General features: G+C 38.2%; 1 protein-coding gene across 4 annotated transcripts in view; it reads right to left on the bottom strand.

The window, feature by feature from the left end:
• The window catches only part of LOC122804151 (pleckstrin homology domain-containing family G member 3-like), a 1602862-nt gene that overhangs the window by 839396 nt on the left and 743540 nt on the right, over positions 1 to 19926 (bottom strand). The window lies entirely within an intron of this gene.

The following is a 19926-nucleotide window of genomic DNA, read 5'->3' on the forward strand; positions in this document are numbered from 1 at the left end:
GTACATAGAGAGAGTTAACAAATTTTTAGATTCTCACTTTAAGAAATACTTGGTTAAGGTGTCATCTCACATAAGAACACTAATGATGTTTGCAAGGCACTGCATTGTATGAAGTGGGATACTGAATTTTTTTGGGACATGGTTGATGTAACATCTTTGTACACCAACACTGACAAATGCTGGGGTTTGGAAGCTATGAAAAAGATGATGGGAGAAGGGCCCCGCACTACCCTTTTGCTCTCTCTTCTAGAATTTAGTTTAACACATAACTATTTTAGGTGGAAGAGAGATTTTTATTTGCAAGTCAAGGGAACTGCAATGGGGCAGCTTTTGCTCCTTCTTATGCCATCAACTACATGGGAGAATTTGAAAAGGAATTTATGTTCCATAACCCATTTTTCATCAATAATGTCATTTTTTATAAGCGCTATATTGATCATCTCATTTTCATCTGTAGGGGCAGCCAATCATTATTTTTGAAGTTTATGTAGGATCTTAATGGGAATGCACATGGGCTAAAATTCACTTGGGAATGTCAATCTAAGAAGATACCATTCTTGGATGTAGAGTTTACACTGGAAAGCAGGGTGAAGTGCAACACAGACCTTTCAGAAAGCCCACCTCTGTGAATAATTTTTTGCATGCCAGTAGTATGCATCCCCCTCATTTAATTAGGGAATTGCCAGAGGGTGAATTTAGAAGAATTCTTATAAATACTTCTGAACCCGTGTGTGTGAAACATTTATGAATGAAACACAGGAAAAGTTATCATCTAGAGGATATTCTGAGATGGCTCTCTGTAGGATCAAGCGTAAGTTGTGTGGGAAAGGCCACGTTGGCTGGAACAGATCTAATAGAGAATGTCAGAATCAAGATGAGACTGATTTTTTGTAACCAAGTTTTCAAATTTTTCAGGGTTGTTAGAAAAAATTGTGAGGCAGTTCTGGCACATAGTGGTGGATGACGTGCTGGTTGGTAAATTATTTCCCAGGCACATCACTTTTTCATACAGCAGGTATAGTAATTTAAAGGAGCTTCTCATTAAGAAGTTAGATTGCCCTAAGGAAGGAGGGAACGTTGGCATGCACAGATGTCAGCACTGTTCCGTGTGTAACAGAGTTAGAAATTTGCATGGCGTTAAGTTAAATGGCAAAAGTTACTTTGCTTTTGAAAGATTTGTCATTCACAAGGGGTGATCTATGTTATCGGATGTGACTGTGTTAGGCCACTATGTTACATAGGTCAGACCACGAGAAAAGTGAAAGTCCGTATCCTAGAGCATCTAGGGGATATTAGGAGGAATACATAGACAGCCAAGTGGCTTCTCATTTTATGTCCGTGCACAATGGCAGAATAGAGGGGTTTATTTTTAGTGTGTTGGCACGACCTAGAAGTTCTTTAGGCAACTTTAAAAAGGAATTAAATAAGTTGGAATACAGAATGATAGTCAATTATCACACATTACATCCTAGGGGTATGAACCTAGATAGCAATGTCATTTTTTGAAATCTTCTAAGATATTTATTGTCATGTATTGATTTGGGAATTTTGGAATTGCTTTATTAAATGTAAAAATGTTATCTAACCTATCATACAGATTGATAAGTCATTGTAATGATAGGTAATTTGTCGGGATGTAGATAGTGTTTGTATGGGGAACATCATCTGTATGAGACTTTATTTAAAAACATAAGGGAAAAGGATAGAAACTTTTTTATGTATTTTTATGTATTTGTACGTGTTTCTTCTCGGTCAGCTATATTTAAACAGACCATTTCACTAATATAATGTAATGGCACTTTAAGAAAGTGGGTGAGTTTACTATGTTGATTGATTAATTGGACAATGATATGGTATACTGGATATATAAGGAGATGGCATTTTGTTGTTTGAATGGTTCCACTGAAGGCGAATTGCCAAGGTACCAGAACACGTTTATTAAACGGATTCACTTTTTACCATCTTGTTATTGCCAGCGTTGACTTTCCAATTTTGACTGTGTTTTTTCAGTTTTTGGTAGTAAGTGGAAGCTGGATGGTGATACTATATTTTGCCTGCCAGATAGTGACTGGTTTGATAGAAGAGATGACCAGCAGAAGAACAAAGGAATAGTTAAATAAGGTGTTTTCAGACAGGATTAAAGGCTGTACATTCCAGTATATCCTAAAATTACATAAAAAAAATTCTCATGAAGAGACGAGGAAAATATCAGCTACATTACCATTGAAAACAGATGGGTTGGAGGAGGTATAAAGCACAGTAAACCTATTTTTAAAGCCACAAACAAAACCACAGGTGCGAAACGATAAAGTTTATTGAGCACATTCATCTCCAAAATACAAGACTTCTTCATAATAATAATAAAACCAAATATATGTGTTTAAATATACACTCCTGTAAGATCATAAGTTGCAACTAAACTGACCCACCCCCTTTTTAAATAATGTTTTAAAGACATAACGTTCATAAAAAAATACAAAAGTACAAAATCACAGTTAATGGGGAATGGACAACAACAACACTGGGGGCAACATTGGGACATTGTACGCACAGATTAGTAAGTTTCAACAAAGCTACAATTGGAAAATTATTTAAATGAGTGCCTTTGGAGACAGCATGTACCAAAAGGGTTCCGTATATGGAAGTATCCCACAGGACTCATCAGGGGCTCACCCTTACATCGGAATTTAATTCTGCTATTCAACAGGCAATGCTGCGATTTAATCAGACTTTTAATTGCTGAGAATTCAAAAAAACCTGCAATTTTGAAAAATTATATTTGTAAATTGGATACTAGCATAAAGAATGATTTACTGTCTGTGCACAAACTTAGTGAATTTAAAGCTGTTATTGAAAATGTTGACAAATCTGTTTGTGAACTTAGATTGAAGAAAGAGAAAAAACCTGGTCAGAGATAAAACTGAATATGACAATGGGATGGCCTCCCCTTTAGGGCAACAAAGTAACTATCAATTTGAACAAAGTGACAATGTTATTGACCATGAAAGTGACGAATTTGACAACCCTTATAATATTGAAATGCACCCTTTAGGGAACCTGTCTCTGAGGAGGTCCCAGAGACTTATGAATCTGAGGGAGAGGCACAACAGTACAATATGGGCCAGGGTTCCCAGTTTCAACAGTGTCACCAGAGAGCGGGATTGAATACTTCCCTTTACAGGAGGAATTGATTGGAAATGACTCTACAGAAGGTGAGGATGCGAGCGCTATTGTGATAAATACAGGAAATGATTTTAAGATATACAATCTGAGTCAGGTTCAGGTCATAGTTGCTTGGGCTGACTTGTTTGAGAGAGGCCTCAAATTTGTACCGGCCAAGAGGGCTAATGTTTTAGAAGCCATTTTACAATTAGAATTATACAATAGGAAATTAAATTTAGTCCTGCATTTCAGACATGATAATGGTGATACATTCCCAAGACGCAAATTAAAGAGGCCCAGTACTTTTATGCCTCCGATCCATCGTTTGGTTGGGCTCTTTGATAGGTTATGTGAAGCCAATATTAGGGACCTTATTCAACAAACGCCTGACTATAGCATAAACAACTTGACCTTGGAGGAACTGAATTTACTGCAACATATTTTATCTAACAAACAGATTAGGGTCATGACACCAGACAAGGGAGGGGGTTAGGGAATATGGAGGTCAATGACTATACTAGTAGGATGTTCTAAATTTTATACAGTGACACCTACGTAGAGGTTTCCTGTAATGAACTTAACATTGCTTATAGGAACATATGTTTGGTAATTGACAAATTACTATTGAATGGGCAAATTACCTTTGACGAGCATTCCTTCTTGGTGACCCCACATCCACAGATCCCGACTATCTTCGGGATCCGCAAAATACACAAATGTATTAGTAACCCCCCACTCCATCCGATAGTCGATGCTAAGGCATCAGAGACATTTTGCTTGGCTAAATTGGATTCAAAAGTGAAGCATGTCTTGGACCATAGCCCACATTTATTCAGGGACTCCTGGGACTTCTTATCTAAAATAAGACAGGACTCCTATGATGACAACTTACTAATGGTGACCATTGATATTTGTGACATTTTCTCAGTAATCCCACATGAACAGGGCTTTGATTGGTTTTACGACTACTTATGCAGTAACACTGATCTAGACCACAAGACTATTCTTACAGTCAGGACATATATGGAACTAGTTTTAGAGAACAACTTCCTGACTTTTGATGGGGACAACTATTTAGGCAAATACAAGGGGTAGCCATGGGGTGCCTGTTGTGCCCCACTATTTGCCAGTATAGTTTTGTCTCATTGGGAGGATCTTTTAATTTTGAATTTGCCTTATAATAACTCTTTGTACTTTATGGTCGTTACCTAGACGACATTGCAATGTTGTGGAAGGACGGGGAAGACAAGTTGGGTTCCTTTTCCTGAGTATATCAACTACACTACCTCTTTTTTGGATGAAACGGTGGTGCAGCGGTTAGCGTTGCCACCTCACAGCAAGAGGTTCTCTGGTTTGATCCTCGGCTAGGGTGCCTTCTGTGCAGAGTCTGCATGTCCTCCCTGTGGTCGCGTGGGTTTCCTCCAGGTGCTCCGGTTTCCTCCCACATTCCAAAGACATGCTATAGGTGGATTTGACACTCTAAATTGACCCAAAGTGTGAGTGCGTGCATGTGTGTGCCTTTTGTGGAAGGTTGGGTGTCAGGTTGGCAACTCGACACTGTAAAACTTTACTGCCAATCATGAGCGGATAGAAGATCTGCTGTGACGACCCCTAACCAGGAAAAGCTGAAAGAAGAAGAAGAAAAAGAACAACAACAACACTACCTCTTTTTTGAAGTTCACTATGAAGTGTGGATAAGCATAGACTTAAGTACTTGGATGGAACTTTGAGGAAGGATTACAGTACAAAAACCTTTATGTCCCTGTTGTATAGGAAACCCACATAGTCAAACTCACTCTTATATTTTGATAGCTGGTAATCTACACATAAAAAAAAACCCTGGTTAAACGGCAATTTGTTAGATTGGCCAGAATGACATCCGAATTAGATGATTTTATTAGTGAGTGTGTAGTACTACAGGGAATGTTGACTAAAAGAGGGCACCCTGAACAGTTTGGGGGGACATCATGAATGAAGTCAAAACTAAGAGACTTGAAGGTGTATATTGTACCTTTATGTCCCTGTTGTATAGGAAACCCACATAGTCAAACTCACTCTTATGTTGACTAAAAGAGGGCACCCTGAACAGTTTGGGGGGACATCATGAATGAAGTCAAAACTAAGAGACTTGAAGGTGTATATTGTACATTGTTGAGTAAGAGGGCGGGGATGGGACAAACCTGTCTTTCCAACAACAAAAAGAAATTTGAGAGGGCCGTTGTTTTACCGTTTATCAGAAACATTTTTGAAATTCGTAACATCATAAAAAAACATTCGAATGTGTTTACATTGGACTCATAAGTATCTAGTATGGTAGGGAATTCTCCCACTATAGTGTATAAGAGAATTTCTTTCAAAGGTATGTTGGAAAGAAATCCCATGTTAAGTGAAAAAGGTGGAAGCCTTAAATGTGGGAGATGTCCTCAGTGTAAACACATGGTAGACATGGAATAGATTAGAATTAGGAACTTTGGTGTGATCATACCCAAGAAGAAGTATTACTGTTTCTCTAACAGGGTAGTGTACGTGGCGATGTGTCAGTCCTGTGATGGATTTTATATAGGCAAGACCAAAAGGGCTATAAAACAGAGAGTTTATCAACACATGTATGATGTGACAAAAATGCCCTTTACAGGCACATCAAAGACCATCCTACCCACTCTTTTAAATTCTGTGTTATTGACCATGTTGAATTAGGACAAAGGGAGGGTCCATTTGATGATTATTTCAAATTTTTGGAAATGAAATGGCAGGTCAGGAACGAACGCTAATGTTTACCCTGGCCTGAATGACTGAATCTCCATATGTCCTGTTTTAAAACTTAAATCTGCATTCTGTATTCAGTTTATTCCATGATATATGGTCCAATTTTTATAAATTAAGTGTGATTTTGTACTCTTGTATACTGTCGCGGTGGTGCAGCGACAGCATAATTGCCACACAGCAAGAGGTTTTCCCGTTTGATTCTCGGATGGAGTGCGGAGAGTGCCTTCTGTGTGGAGTCTGCATGTCCTCCCCGTGGTTGGGTGGCGTTCGAAAGACATGCGTAAATGGGCGTGCCTTCATTGAAGGTTGGACATCGAGCTGGCACCTCGGCGTTCGTGAAAATCTACTGCCACTCATTAGCGGACTGGAGTTCCGCTGTGGCGACCCCTAACCAGGAAAAGCCGAAAGACAGACAACAACAACTGTGATTTTGTACTCTTGTATTTTTTTTTAGGAATGTTATGTCTTTAAAACACTATTTAAAAAGGGGATGGGTCAGTTTAGGTGCAACCTATGATCTTACAGGAGTGTATATTTAAACACATGTATTTGTTTTTATTATTATTATAAGTCTTGTATTTTGGATACAAAAGTGCTCAATACATTTTATACTTTAGCACATGTGGTTTTGTATGTGGCTTCTCCAAATTTTGGATTTTACTAGTTTTGGGGTTTGTGTTTACTATTTTTATTTTTAAATCATCACTTATTTTCTCCCAGAGCACCCAATAAAATACTGACCACTTAAAATTGGGAGATGTCTCAAAACCATGCAGTTTAAGGTGTTTAAGTCTGTAGCTGCAAAATATTGTGATATGTATGCTATCACTGAGTTTCAGCCACGACTATGATACTAGCAATGTCAGGTATGTGGATATTAAACCACACTTCGACAATGATGTATACGTTCCTGATGCTAATGTCACTGAGAGAAGTGACCTATAAAGCTTTTTATGAACCATCTCTATGTCGCAAATATCTAAACTTGAGAATGAATACATGGGGTGAAAAGGCTTAAATGTTAATGCCTATTTGAACAGATTTACATGTTATGCAGTACACATTTCTACTAAAATTTATCCTGAATACACACTTCATGGAGATCTGAAATTCACCCACAATAAATATTTCCTAACCATTATGAAAAATCCTATTGCCATATGATGCTAGCTGTGAAGAAGTATTTGCAGAAGCATCTAAATAAACCTGCACTAGTAAATAAATATATTTGTTTGGAAGTACAAAGAGCAATTGGTCATGGAAAGAAATTTAACAAAAAATAGAATCCTTAGAGCCTGAAATTTGAGCTGCTCCCCACTATTGTTATGAGAAAATTGACAATCTGCTACATTTCTTCTATCAATGAGGAAGAAGTGTTAAAGGTATTCAACTTTCACTTTTTCTGAAGATAAGAACACAGTAGTAGCAATTATAGAGGAGACTGACAATTATTGGCACCCTAGAAAGAAACTGTCATTTAAATGACATTTGTTTTTTTACAATGGCATAAAGTCCTATGAAGATCTATAGGTTATGAAACAAGCTGAAAAATCAAGCCAAAACTGTGAATTTAATGAGATGTTTGAAACATTAATACAGTATAAGAAATTATCATAAAGTGGCAGGATATTACGGAAAATAGACCTGACCTTTATCAAATCTGTGGAAGCGTACGTGCTAAGCAAAATTAATAGTATGCAGTGTAATATTCTGAGGAATTAACTCAACCAGTTATTAACTCAAACAATAGGCACTCTATATGCATCTAACTCTATGATGTGTTACATTTTCTTCACTCAATGCAATACATAAGCAGTTTAACCAAAAACACATTCTGAAACAAAACTTTACTACATAATCAAAACAAAACAACTCTTTTATTTAAACCCGCATTTCACAGAGCATTCCTTATCACTCCAGATAGTCTGCATCTCAAAGTCAAAGGACTAACCACTGCTTGGTAAGATTCAGTCTAAGGCTTCTCACCTAGTCTTCCATCTTTCCCCTTTGATTTTCCCACCTCATGCTCTATTCTACATGTCCATGCCTGTGTGTTTATTTAAGAGTTTCTCTCACTCCTTTTCTCTGTTTGAGACAGAAGCATAGCTAGGGTGGGTTGAAAAGGGCAACTGACACAGGTACAAAGTATTAGGGGTGCAGTTGGCCAGTTCTGATCACTGTTTAATACATGCCAGCTTTTAAAAGCCTGTATTACATTTGCGGTGAAACTTGAGCACTATACCTCTCCATTTGTGGTCTAAACTATAGCAACTGCTTGATATAATGTAACAGTATGCTACAGTTTGAAATGTAAAACCTGATCACTGTAACACTCAAAACGTATAAACTGTAGCAACTGTTAGCTGTATTTGCAGCATGCAATGTATTACAGCTTAATTGTAAAAAATAAATAAATAAATAAATAAATACACACGGAAGGCAAATTGCAACCTACACATTTCACATTTGGTTGCTGATATGTCTCTGGTTAAATTTCTTCACTTGAGCCATGTAGCTGTGATGGAAAAAACAGAAACTACATATGCTAATACAGCAATTTTATGATAGCTGTTTTAGCTTCAGGAGACCGAAACTATAAAATCATTCTAACCCAGAATAGTAATCTGGTAATTTTTGGCCTCATTTAGTTAATAGAAAATTGAAAGTTTAGCTGTTTGACAAGATACAGAACCAAACTGAGTAGTTGTTTCTAGTGTCATTTCACAGCTGTGCATTACACATCAGCATTCTGGAACTATGAACAGGTTTGTGCTTGGTACTAAATAGCATAGCTTTACATTTTTGTGTTCTGTAGGAGGCTGTTTTTCTGCAAGGTAACAAGCTGAAAGCAATTTTCCAGCACATTACATCTGTAGGCCATAACATCATCTACACATGGAAGGTCAAATGGAAATCTCCTATTAAATATGGAGAACAGAAGTGGGAATAGGATGACAACTTGTGGGTCCCATTTTGTTAATGTTGTGGTCTTGGACAATTCTGGTCCAATTTTAAATGTAAGTAAGCCCACAAATACTATGAACTTGACACAGGAACAGCAACTAAATAAACAGTCCTCAGTCCACAAAATAGTTTATTAAAAAGCAGTAAACATGAAGCATTTTTCGTTCAGTGTAATAACTCGAACCTCTTCAGATAAAATAGTTTAACATTGACACTATATAAATACAACTTAGCCATGTGTCCAAAAGGAATTTACATACTTAATTGAAACCTATTAACTAATCTAACCTATTTCTAACTTTTTGTGAATAAAACCATATTTTTTAAAAAATTCCCAAAGTTATTATTGTCTTAACAATACTTGTATTAAGCTAAACACCTAACAGCACCAACTAACTGACACTTGAAATATTATTAAATAACTTGGTAAGAGAAGTCACGGACCTTGACAATACCAATAAGTCTGATCATGGCTTCTTACATTACCAGTACGACTACAACAGAATATGTACCAGCATAAGTAGATAAACTAAGGGGAATTAAAATTAAAAAATTACAACGTGATCGGGCAGATTATTACAACAGAGTAGCATATCCACATCACCACCTTCACAGTCTTGGAACCCCAGTGGCCATTTACATACACATCCACCTAGGATTTTATGATACTTACTTTATTTGACTGCATAAGGAGGGAACTTAGCAAGATTGTTTGGTTGATAGGTATGATTTCATAGAGATTTTATAATATATGGGAAGTGATTAGAATAAGTAGGGGGCTTAGTAATGTGGTTGTTACAAGTGGAGGAACATTCTTTTGATGTTCCCCAGAACTGAATTCCGGTATTGTACTTGAACTCAGGACTGAAGCACTTTAGTGCATTGTGTGCGGTATAAACTCTTGCTTGCTATAAATGAAGCAAGCAGTTTGTTACAGTTTAACACTTTAAAAGAAAAAGAGAAAGATAATTTTTTAAGAATGAGAGAACCTTTTTTGGTCCTCATGTCTCAAGTATGAGAGGACCTTTTTTTCTTTTTCTTTTTTTTTTTTTTAATGCTCCTAGAATTAATTTGAGTGAGGTGCCATATAGGGAAAAGGCACAGGATGTCAGAATTGCTAGTTACAGATCTGTCAGGAAGTATGTGCTACTGAAATGTTTTGTATGTTGTAATGTTCTTTGAAAATACTACCCAGACAGCACACTACTCTGCAGCTTACAATGCTAATCTCAAAGTCACAACACATTACTCCCTGCCAAACACTACCTGATCAACACCTCAGGCATACAGAAAGAACCCAGCCCCTAACTGACAAAACATTACTCCTTAAATAAAGCACCTGGTCTTTAACTGACAATACATTACTCTCTAGCATACCAGTCCTGATTCCAAAATGGCACCATATCCCATCCTCCCAACATGCTGTAACTGGTCCTGAAGTGACAGCATTTTCTCCCCATCATACAGTGCATAGTACAAAACTGACATCACAGTATTCCTTCATCGTACATCACAGTATTCCCTCATCGTACAGTGTATAGTACAGAACTGACAGCACATTACTCCCCATCGTACAGTGTGTAGTACAGAACTGACAGCAAATTACTCCTCATCATACATTGTGTAGCACAGAACTGACAGCACATTACTCCCTCATCATACAGTGTGCAGTACAGAACTGACAGCACATTACTCCCCATCATACAGTGTATAGTACAGAACTGACAGCATATACCTCCCTATCATACAGTGTGTAGTACATAACTGATGGCACATTACTCTCCATCGTACAGCATGTAGTAGATACCGACAGCACATTACTCCCCATCATACAGTGTGTAGTACGTAACTGACAGCACATTACTCCCCATCATACAGCATGTAGTACAGAACTGACTGCACATTACTCCCTATCATACAGCATGTAGTACAGAACTGACTGTACATTACTCCCTATCATACACTGTGTAGTACATAACCGACAGCACATTATTCCCCATCATACAGCATGTAGTACAAAACTGACAGCACATCACTCCCTATCATACACTGCATAGTACATAATTAACAGCGCATTACTCTCCATAGTACACTGCATAGTACGCAACTGACAACACATTACTCCCCATCGTACAGCATGCAGTACAAAACTGACAGCACATTACTCCCCATCATATTAACAGCAAATTACTCCCCATTGCATAGTACATAGTACAGAAATGTGAACACATTTCTCTAATCATACATTACCTGATCTTGAATTGTTAACTTACTGCTACCCAGCATACAGTACCGAGTCCAGAAATATTTCAAAAAACATCACAATCGCACCACAGAATGATATATACTTCACCTTTGATTTTACACTTTAGTCCAACTTGATACAGGACTTCATCAGCCTCCTACCATCACCCAAAATGATACCACAGTACAAGCAGAAAATGATTGATTTCAACAATTGGCTAAGTTACTGGTGTCATTCTAAAGGTATCCAGTATCTATCTGCCTGGGATGACATGATTGACAGAGCTTATAGTGCCTTTTTTAGGCGGTATTCCAAAGACCAAATCACCACCATAACAGCTACAAACAAATGCAATTTGAGGGTCACGTTACTCAATGCTAGAAGTCTAAATCTCAAAATGCACTCGCTCAAAGCACTCCTTAAAATGGAGAACATGGACATTTGTGCTGTAACAGAGACTTGGTTCAAAGCAGCAGAAAGCACCCCTGCAATACCAGGCTATAACTCATTCCACACCTTTCAGCCCCAGAACTTGGACCAAAGCTCCAAAGACGGTGGTGTTTCCATATTCATAAAGGATGCACACACCTCCAGACTGGTAGCCCATCGTAAAGCATCAGAGATACTTCAGGTGCAGCAAACATTGGGTAAGAGAGCGATTCAGGTCGTAGCCTGCTATAGGTCCAGAACCATGACCCAAGACTCACTCCACATTCCTAAGTACCCTGGAGAATATTAGGGTCCAACCTAACACTTTCATACTGGGCGACTTCAACTACCCCTCCATTAACTGGGAAAACTACTCATGTACAAATACACTTGCCCAACGTTTCCTGGAATTCATTAATTTCAATGCCCTGGATCAGCTCATTCTTACCCTCACTAGAGGCAGCAACATCCTTGATCTGATCATTAATAAAATGGGTGACCATTGCTCTATACCAATAGTCAGCTCCTCCCTGGTTAGATCTGACCATGAACTAATCACCTTGGAAATCCACATCCCTTCCACCCTCCACCCTGCAAAGGTAACCACCATGAAAAACTTTTCCAAAGCTAACTTTGGGCTCCTAAAACCAGAGGTGGCCAACTTCACGGCACCCATGCAATTGGAAAACAGCTGCATGACCGCCGAATCATACATTAATGCCCTGTACGAACACGTACACAAATGCATGGGTCTCGCCATACCAAACAGAACCAAGACGTTTTCCTCCAAAAAAAGAAGCCAATCTGGTGGTCCCCTGCCATAAACAAACTCTACAACAGAAGGAGGAAACTGATGCAAAATAAGGTGACATCCCAAGACTGAAAAAAAACTCCAATATCAGCCTCAACAAAAAGTTGAGATCCCTCATCAAATCCTCTAAAGCTAGCTATGAAAACAGAATTGCAGCAGATAGTAAAGACAACTACAAGGCCTTCTATAGTTATGTAAAGAATCTCCATGTCAATACCCACATTTGCTAGGAGCTGTTGCACAATGGCACCTCCTATACCGAGCCAACAGATATTGCCAATATACTGGCTGACAGATTCAGTGCCAACTTTACCCCTCTCCCTGCTCCCCAAAAGGACCAATCACAATACCAGTAGATTGCCAGCTACCCAGTATTACTGCTGCACAGGTTAAAATAGCAATATCCAAGGCTAAGAATACAGCTTCTATGGGACAAGACAATATCCCTGCCTGTGTTCTACATGAACTACAGAGTGAACTGGCACTTCACCTGTGTGCCCTGTTCAATCACAGCCTCACCTCAGGCTTTGTCCCTATTGAATGGTGCACTGCTACAGTCATCCCTCTCCACAAAGGAGGAGCAACTACAGACCCTGGGAACTGTTGCCCCATTAGTCTGACAAGTCTGACTGGGATGACATGATTGACAGAGCTTATAGTGCCTTTTTTAGGCGGTATTCCAAAGACCAAATCACCACCATAACAGCTACAAACAAATGCAATTTGAGGGTCACGTTACTCAATGCTAGAAGTCTAAATCTCAAAATGCACTCGCTCAAAGCACTCCTTAAAATGGAGAACATGGACATTTGTGCTGTAACAGAGACTTGGTTCAAAGCAGCAGAAAGCACCCCTGCAATACCAGGCTATAACTCAACACATCATCATGGACCTAATAAACAAGGTTATAGGGAATCTCCAAACTCTGGATCCCACACAGTTTGGTTTTGATCATGCCTGTTCAACCTGGTCGACTTCTTTGAGTCAGTCACCAGAGCTCTGGATGAAGGCAAAGTGGTTCATACAGCCTACCTTGATCTGGCCAAGACCTTTGATACCATTCCCCACTCAGGAATCATAGAAAAACTCACTAAGCTAGGCATCAACCCTTATATCACTAGGTGGGTTGCAAACTGGCTCACAGATAGAACCCACACTGCGAAAGTAGCTGACTCCAAGTCAGACTGCCGACCAGTAACAACTGGAGTCGCACAGGGTTCAGTTCTGGGTCCTCTCCTGTTTGGTATCTACTTCTCTGAAGTCCAGGCCAACACGAATGGACTCTGGCTGACAAAGCTCGCAGATGATTACAAGTTGGGAGTCATAATTAACTCCCCAAGTGATGCTGACATCCTACAGAAAGGCCTCACTGAGACCAACGACTGGTGCCAGAACCATGGCCTTAAGCTCAATGCCAAAAAAGTGTCGTCATCCCCTTTGGGAAAAACCCAGTACCCATGAATTACCACATTGATGATAGCCCACTGAACACAGAAGGTGTCCATAAGAGATCTGGGAACACAGGTTGACAGCAACCTCTCTTTTGACCACATTGCCACTGTGGTCAGAATGTCCTTCTATGTGGTACATCTCATTACTAAGGGTTTCACATCCAGGAAGAAAGAGGTCACTGTCTCCCTCTACTCTTCCCTCATTAGGCCATTCATCAACTACAATGCCCCATTTGGCATGTACCTCACTAGACACCTGCAACAACTGGAGAGGCCGCAAAAGTACCTCACAAAGAAGAACATAGGCCTTAAACACTTGTTCTATATGGACAAACTCAAAAAACTCCAACTATTCTCTGTCTCATATTGCCTACTTACAGGCGATCTCTGCTTGACTTACAAAGCCATGTCTGACCCAGCTCTGTTAGAAATGCTACATCTAAAGAAATCCCAATCCCTCCACACTACACACCCCCCAGAGACCTCAACCTCATTACCACAATCAACAGAACAAGCTGAAGGGACAGGTTCATAACCCAGAGACTGCCCATGTTATGGAATAGACTTCCCTTACATATCAAGCGGAGCACCTCACTGGCCCTTTTCAAGAGAAATCTTGATGAGTGGATGGGAAATAGAAAATTCACCCTGGAGATCACTCCAGTGGCTCTACTCAACACAAGCACTGGGAACTAAGGTCGGATGGCACAATGCCAGGGTAATCCTATGGGCTAGGCTTGTAAAGGCTTCAGGTCTTTAGCCTAGTACAAACCTATGAACCTATCAGAATAAAACATGCAGTGAACTTTTTACCTTTACATAATCTCACCACATGACTACACTCACTTCCTGTACTTAAAAGTATTGTACATAAAATTTACATAAAACATAAAAAAAACACACACATCCTAAAGCTAGTAACTTGCAGTTTAAATTTCAATTTTCAAAATAAATTTTATACTGATTAATACCTTTAGACGAGGCTATAATCCAACATTCAGCCTGATCTGTAATTCATATTCACTTATTTCCAATAGTGTATTCCAATCCCCTCCTCTACTGCCCACAGAACATTTTTCCAGTAATGTATGCTATTATGTAGTGGGAAAGTAGATGATGTTGTGTCACAATAAACAGGAATCAAGTGCATAGCTAATAACATAAAATATATGTCTATAAGCAATATCAAAGGAAGAAAATAAGTTGGCTGAAGTATTTTCCTTTTGAAAACCTATTGTTTTATGTTTAAAGTAAGCAAAGAATTAGAGCACTGCTCAAATCTGACCAATATTGGTCTCAGTCCTGGGTCAAAAACTGACCAGACATATAAAATAGACAAAACACACAAGTGACAATAAAAACAGTAAAACGGTAGAGTACTGCTTAGAATACATAGTAAATCCAAAGTATTAACTTACAGTATGTACAAAAGTTAGAATAAAAGTGAATAAACTGGAGATGTAAAAAAGAGCAAAGGCTCTTAGTGTTTGAGTTAGAGTACAGAATAAAGTACACTTACGTGATTTGACTTAAGGGGTAAAAGTGCATTCTGCTTGATTAACTAAATGTGATTTGAGTACAGAATGAAACTTGGAACAAGCAGATGAGTCAACTTCAGGTGGCAGGAGTTTACAGTTTGGGCCGACAAACTGAGAATGCATGGTTAGAGATGTCACTTAGAGTTTGGGATATGTGTTTTAAGGCCTGAGTGGTTCACATTTCTTAGGCTGTTTGTAGGGGGTACATCTTGTTAGCTTTAAGGTTAAAGGACGGAGAGTATATTCATGCAGAAGTTTGAACAGCTGTGATCTTAGAAGGCCTGCTCATTGGCTAACAAGAAGCCAGTTTGCATTTTTTTATGTTATGCAGAGGTGTTCATTTCTTAAGGAGTGTGTAATAAATCTACATATTTTATTTTCTAGTGTTTGGATAGTGGTAGAATTTTTATTACAGGCTGCTAATATAAGAGGGAAGCTGAATTCAAGAGAAAAGGGGGATATTTTGTGCCCAAAAAGTAGGAAATTTACTTTTTATGTTATCAAGATGCAGACAGAAGTTGAGTGAGGGGTTTAACCAGAGACCGACACAGTTGAAACAGCAGAACTGCTCTAAGGGGTGGTTGTTATGATCATAGGTTATTAAAGATTTCTCGGATCTGCTGCATTTTTGTTTCACATCAAAAATAACAGCTTTAGTTTTTAATGTATTTAGAATTAAGTTTTTTTACTAGTAATCCACTCACTGAGGAAACTGAAGGCTGACTGTAGATCTTGCTATAGGGGGTTGTTGGACTGGAAGAGAAGATGTCATTCATGCATAGGCGAGAAAGGGATGGAAGATAAGTGTGGAAGTTTATTGATGTAAAGAAGGGGACACAAAAAGATCCTTGATGTACACCTTTGAGTAGTGGGGAGAAGAAGACAGAGATACAAGAGTTACAGTTCACCGAGTCTGAGTAGAAATAGAATTTCTCACACTATTAAAATATTTCATAAATGTAACGATGAACAGGCATTAATTAAAGTGCTTTATAGCATTAACGAGGCTGAAAAAAATCACTTACATGATTTCAATTTCCATAAAAAAAAATCAGGAAATTCAAATAATGTTTGTAAGTCCCAACAAAAAAGTTCTGTTAAATTCAAAGGGTTCTAGATAAGAAAAAGCCTTTGGGGTTAAGGTGTTGTCCCTGTTCTGGTTCCTCAGAACCTTCTAGATTGGAGTAGTCTTTTAATGGTCTTTGTTCCTTGATGAGCACTGAGAAAGCAGTTCTGAGTTCAGTATCAATGCTCTTGAGAATCCAGTAAACTGAAATGACTTCTTGCAAATCCATACTAGCTTCTCCTTAGGCACAATTGCATTCAGTTTCAGGTACAACCTGTCTGATTTCCTTTTTTAGGTAAACTTCCTCTTCTTCACTGCAAATGTACCGCCTTGCCTCAATGTATGACCAGGACCCTGAAAACAGCAAGATGAAGTATTACAGTTCTCAGTTCCTTTTCAAGAGTGTAGGCTGTATAGGAGTCCTCTGTCAAGTAACCAAGACTGGCTCCTTCTCAGAACTCAAATGTAACTGTGTAGGCCTGTGTTGTAAAATGAGCAGGTAAGATGAATTGGTTAACTGATGAAGAACTGCTGCAGATGAACTTCTCCTCACAAGCTTTTCTGCAAGTATATATATTTTGCAAAAGGGAAGGGAAACCAACATAACTTTTTTCTTTGCTTAAAAATTGATCCCATCTACATTTGCCAACATGTAACTCTTTTTAGTGTCAGTTCATTACTGTCTATGCCTGGGGAACAAATGCCTGTTTTTCTACTCTGATTTTATTATTCTTTGGCATGTTAATGTTTTCGAAACAGAATTTGGTTTGTAAAGCTAAACCGTAAGCCTTCTCCAACATTCCCCAAGTCTGTTTTCACCCTTGACCTCTAGCAGGAGAACAAGGCTGTTTTGCCTAGTTCTGCTGATGTTTGCTGACTTTTCAGCTCACAAAGAATGTAGACCAAATGGTGTAGCTTTAAGCAAACTGAATTCAAAGCTATATATATAAATATAGTGCAAGAAATCTGGGCAAAGCCCATAATTGGGGGACAAAGGCAGAAAAATAGGGACACATTTTAAATATTTCTCTTATAAACTTAGAAAGTTGCTATAATAACAGAATGTGTGTTAGAATGCATTTGAAGCATAAGAAATCTGAAACCTCAAGTGTATGTCGTTATTTAGTGACTTTAATGCTTAGATTATCCCAGTGATTTGTCAAAAAAAAACAATTTTTATGAGGAACAGACCAAAATTATGAGGCAAAAATCTGTAGTTGTGAGGTATGTCTCTGATAGAAAAGGCAGTCTCCAGCCTGTAGTTCAAACATCTTGTTGGCCTCAACCCACTCTATTACCCTTCCCTCTCTAATTAATCGTTCCCAATGACTTGGTTCCTTTGACAGTTTTCTCCATCACTATTTTCTCCACCCCTACTTGCAGACATCCCTACTGGCAAAATCTGCTTTCTCCTTGTGTTGGCTCAGTTCTCAAATTACTTTCTGCTTCTTTATGAATATAACATTCTGTATGGTTATTATTCACCTTAAGGATCTGCATCCATAATCTCACACTCTATTTCTTAAACTTCTCCCCTATTTCATCATCATCATCCCTTTTCATTTTTAATTATAACCTTCTGCTTACGTTATATAAATGAGACTTAACTATGTAGATGCAAATATTCCTTTAAAGGAGGTAATCCTAAACTACCTTGTTCTATTGAAGGATCGACTTGTCCCACTTAACTCTTGCCCTGTTCCCATCCATCCATCCATCCATCAATCTATAACCCCTGTTCACATTTTTTGTACATGGGGTTGGGGTGTCACTTTAATACTGACAATCATCTAGAGCCAAGGCTTACACTGCCAGGTGGGTAGCCCTGCCACTGTAGTTCTTCCACACCACACACCCACATGCACACTCAAACTAATAGACAATTTAGAATGCCCAATCCATCTACTGCATGTTTTTGGAAAGTGGGAGGAAACTGGAGCACCTGGAGCAAACCCTTGCATACACAGGCAGGACTCCGCACAGAATGCACTCTTCCCCTCCCAGATAAATTCCTTCAACACTTTAATACTAATTTTCTACAGCTTCTCCACTGGTTGATAAAAATATCACTGACCCATATATATAGAACTAATAGCACTAAAAACATTTTCACTGCTTTATCTTACTATCCATATCCATGAACAAAAGCTTCCTGTTTTAGTTATTATATTTTCTTTAGTTTCTTCCCATATCCTTAGATGCCATAACAAAAGCCTTTTTAATTCACACTCCTAAATACTTCATCTTATCATGTCCCTATAAATATGGATACTGCTGAACCAAGTCATGTTTGGGTTCATAATTTATGGCTGTAGCCTTTGTTTTATCTTCATTAATTTTATATTCCAAAAAGATTTGAAACTGTCTCATACATCATTTTTCAAACCACTGAGATGTCCTTTTCTGGATTTATTTGGAACAAAATAATATCATATGCAAATAAAACTAACTTTTCTTGATTATCATATCAATTACATTCTTGCATTTTGAAGTAAAATAATAAAGGGGAAAGAGAGCACCCCTATCTGATTCCTTTGTGCTAACACAACTTATCAGAGAGGAACCCTCCCACTTTGATTCCCACCTCCAATCCTTCATATATCCTTTAATAATAATTAACATTATTATTATACTAGGGAATTCAAATGCTTGCCTACTCATAAAATAGCATTCTGCTTCCCTCTGTATCATTGTTCTTTTAATGTCGTCAAATGTTTGCCTCCACTCCACAAGCCACAGTGATCTATATTTATCAATTTTGGCAACACGTTTACCATGCTTTAGCTAGTATAGACATACAAACTTTATAATTATAGTTTAAAATTGAAATGTATCTATATAAAACTGGTTCTGATTGGTCTGTACCATCTTTAGGTAATACAGCTACTGCAGCTTGCTCCAAAGGTGCTTCCAAAGTTTTAAAATGCTGTTAAATATAATCTTCCAGATCTTTATCACTTTTATCGCTCCTAATTTCCAACTTCCACAGGAATACCATCTGTTCATGGAGACTTTCCTGAAGACTGATTTTATATCACCATTTTTATCTCATCTCCTCCTATCTTAACTTTTAGTTGTTGAGCCCCATCTACTCTAACCTTAGCATAATTATGTTTTCCATAAACAATTCCATTTGTGCTCTTTCTTTACTTGTACATTTCTCTGCTTCATACAAATTTTCATAACATTTCGGAAGTATCTAATACTTCTTCATGATCTCTGGTTATTTTTCTTGTTATAGGCTCCGTAAGTTTGGTGACAACTCTTTCTAATATCTGTTGCCTAAGTCGTCGTGCTAAAAGTTTTTGTCCTTTGGTGCTATTATCAAAAAATAGTTACTTAACAGCATTTTTTTTAAACTCATCCATATTATCTAGGTACTACCTTATTTTCTCTTTTGCACTCTGCATTTGTGCCTCTTCTTGTTCTGTGCGATTCCCATTATTCTACAATACTTTAACCTTTGACAACCCTTCTAAGTAATTCCTATTACT

This window comes from Protopterus annectens, chromosome 6.part0 (genome assembly GCF_019279795.1).
Source record: "Protopterus annectens isolate FY-2018-M chromosome 6.part0, PAN1.0, whole genome shotgun sequence".
Lineage (NCBI taxonomy): Eukaryota > Metazoa > Chordata > Ceratodontiformes > Protopteridae > Protopterus > Protopterus annectens.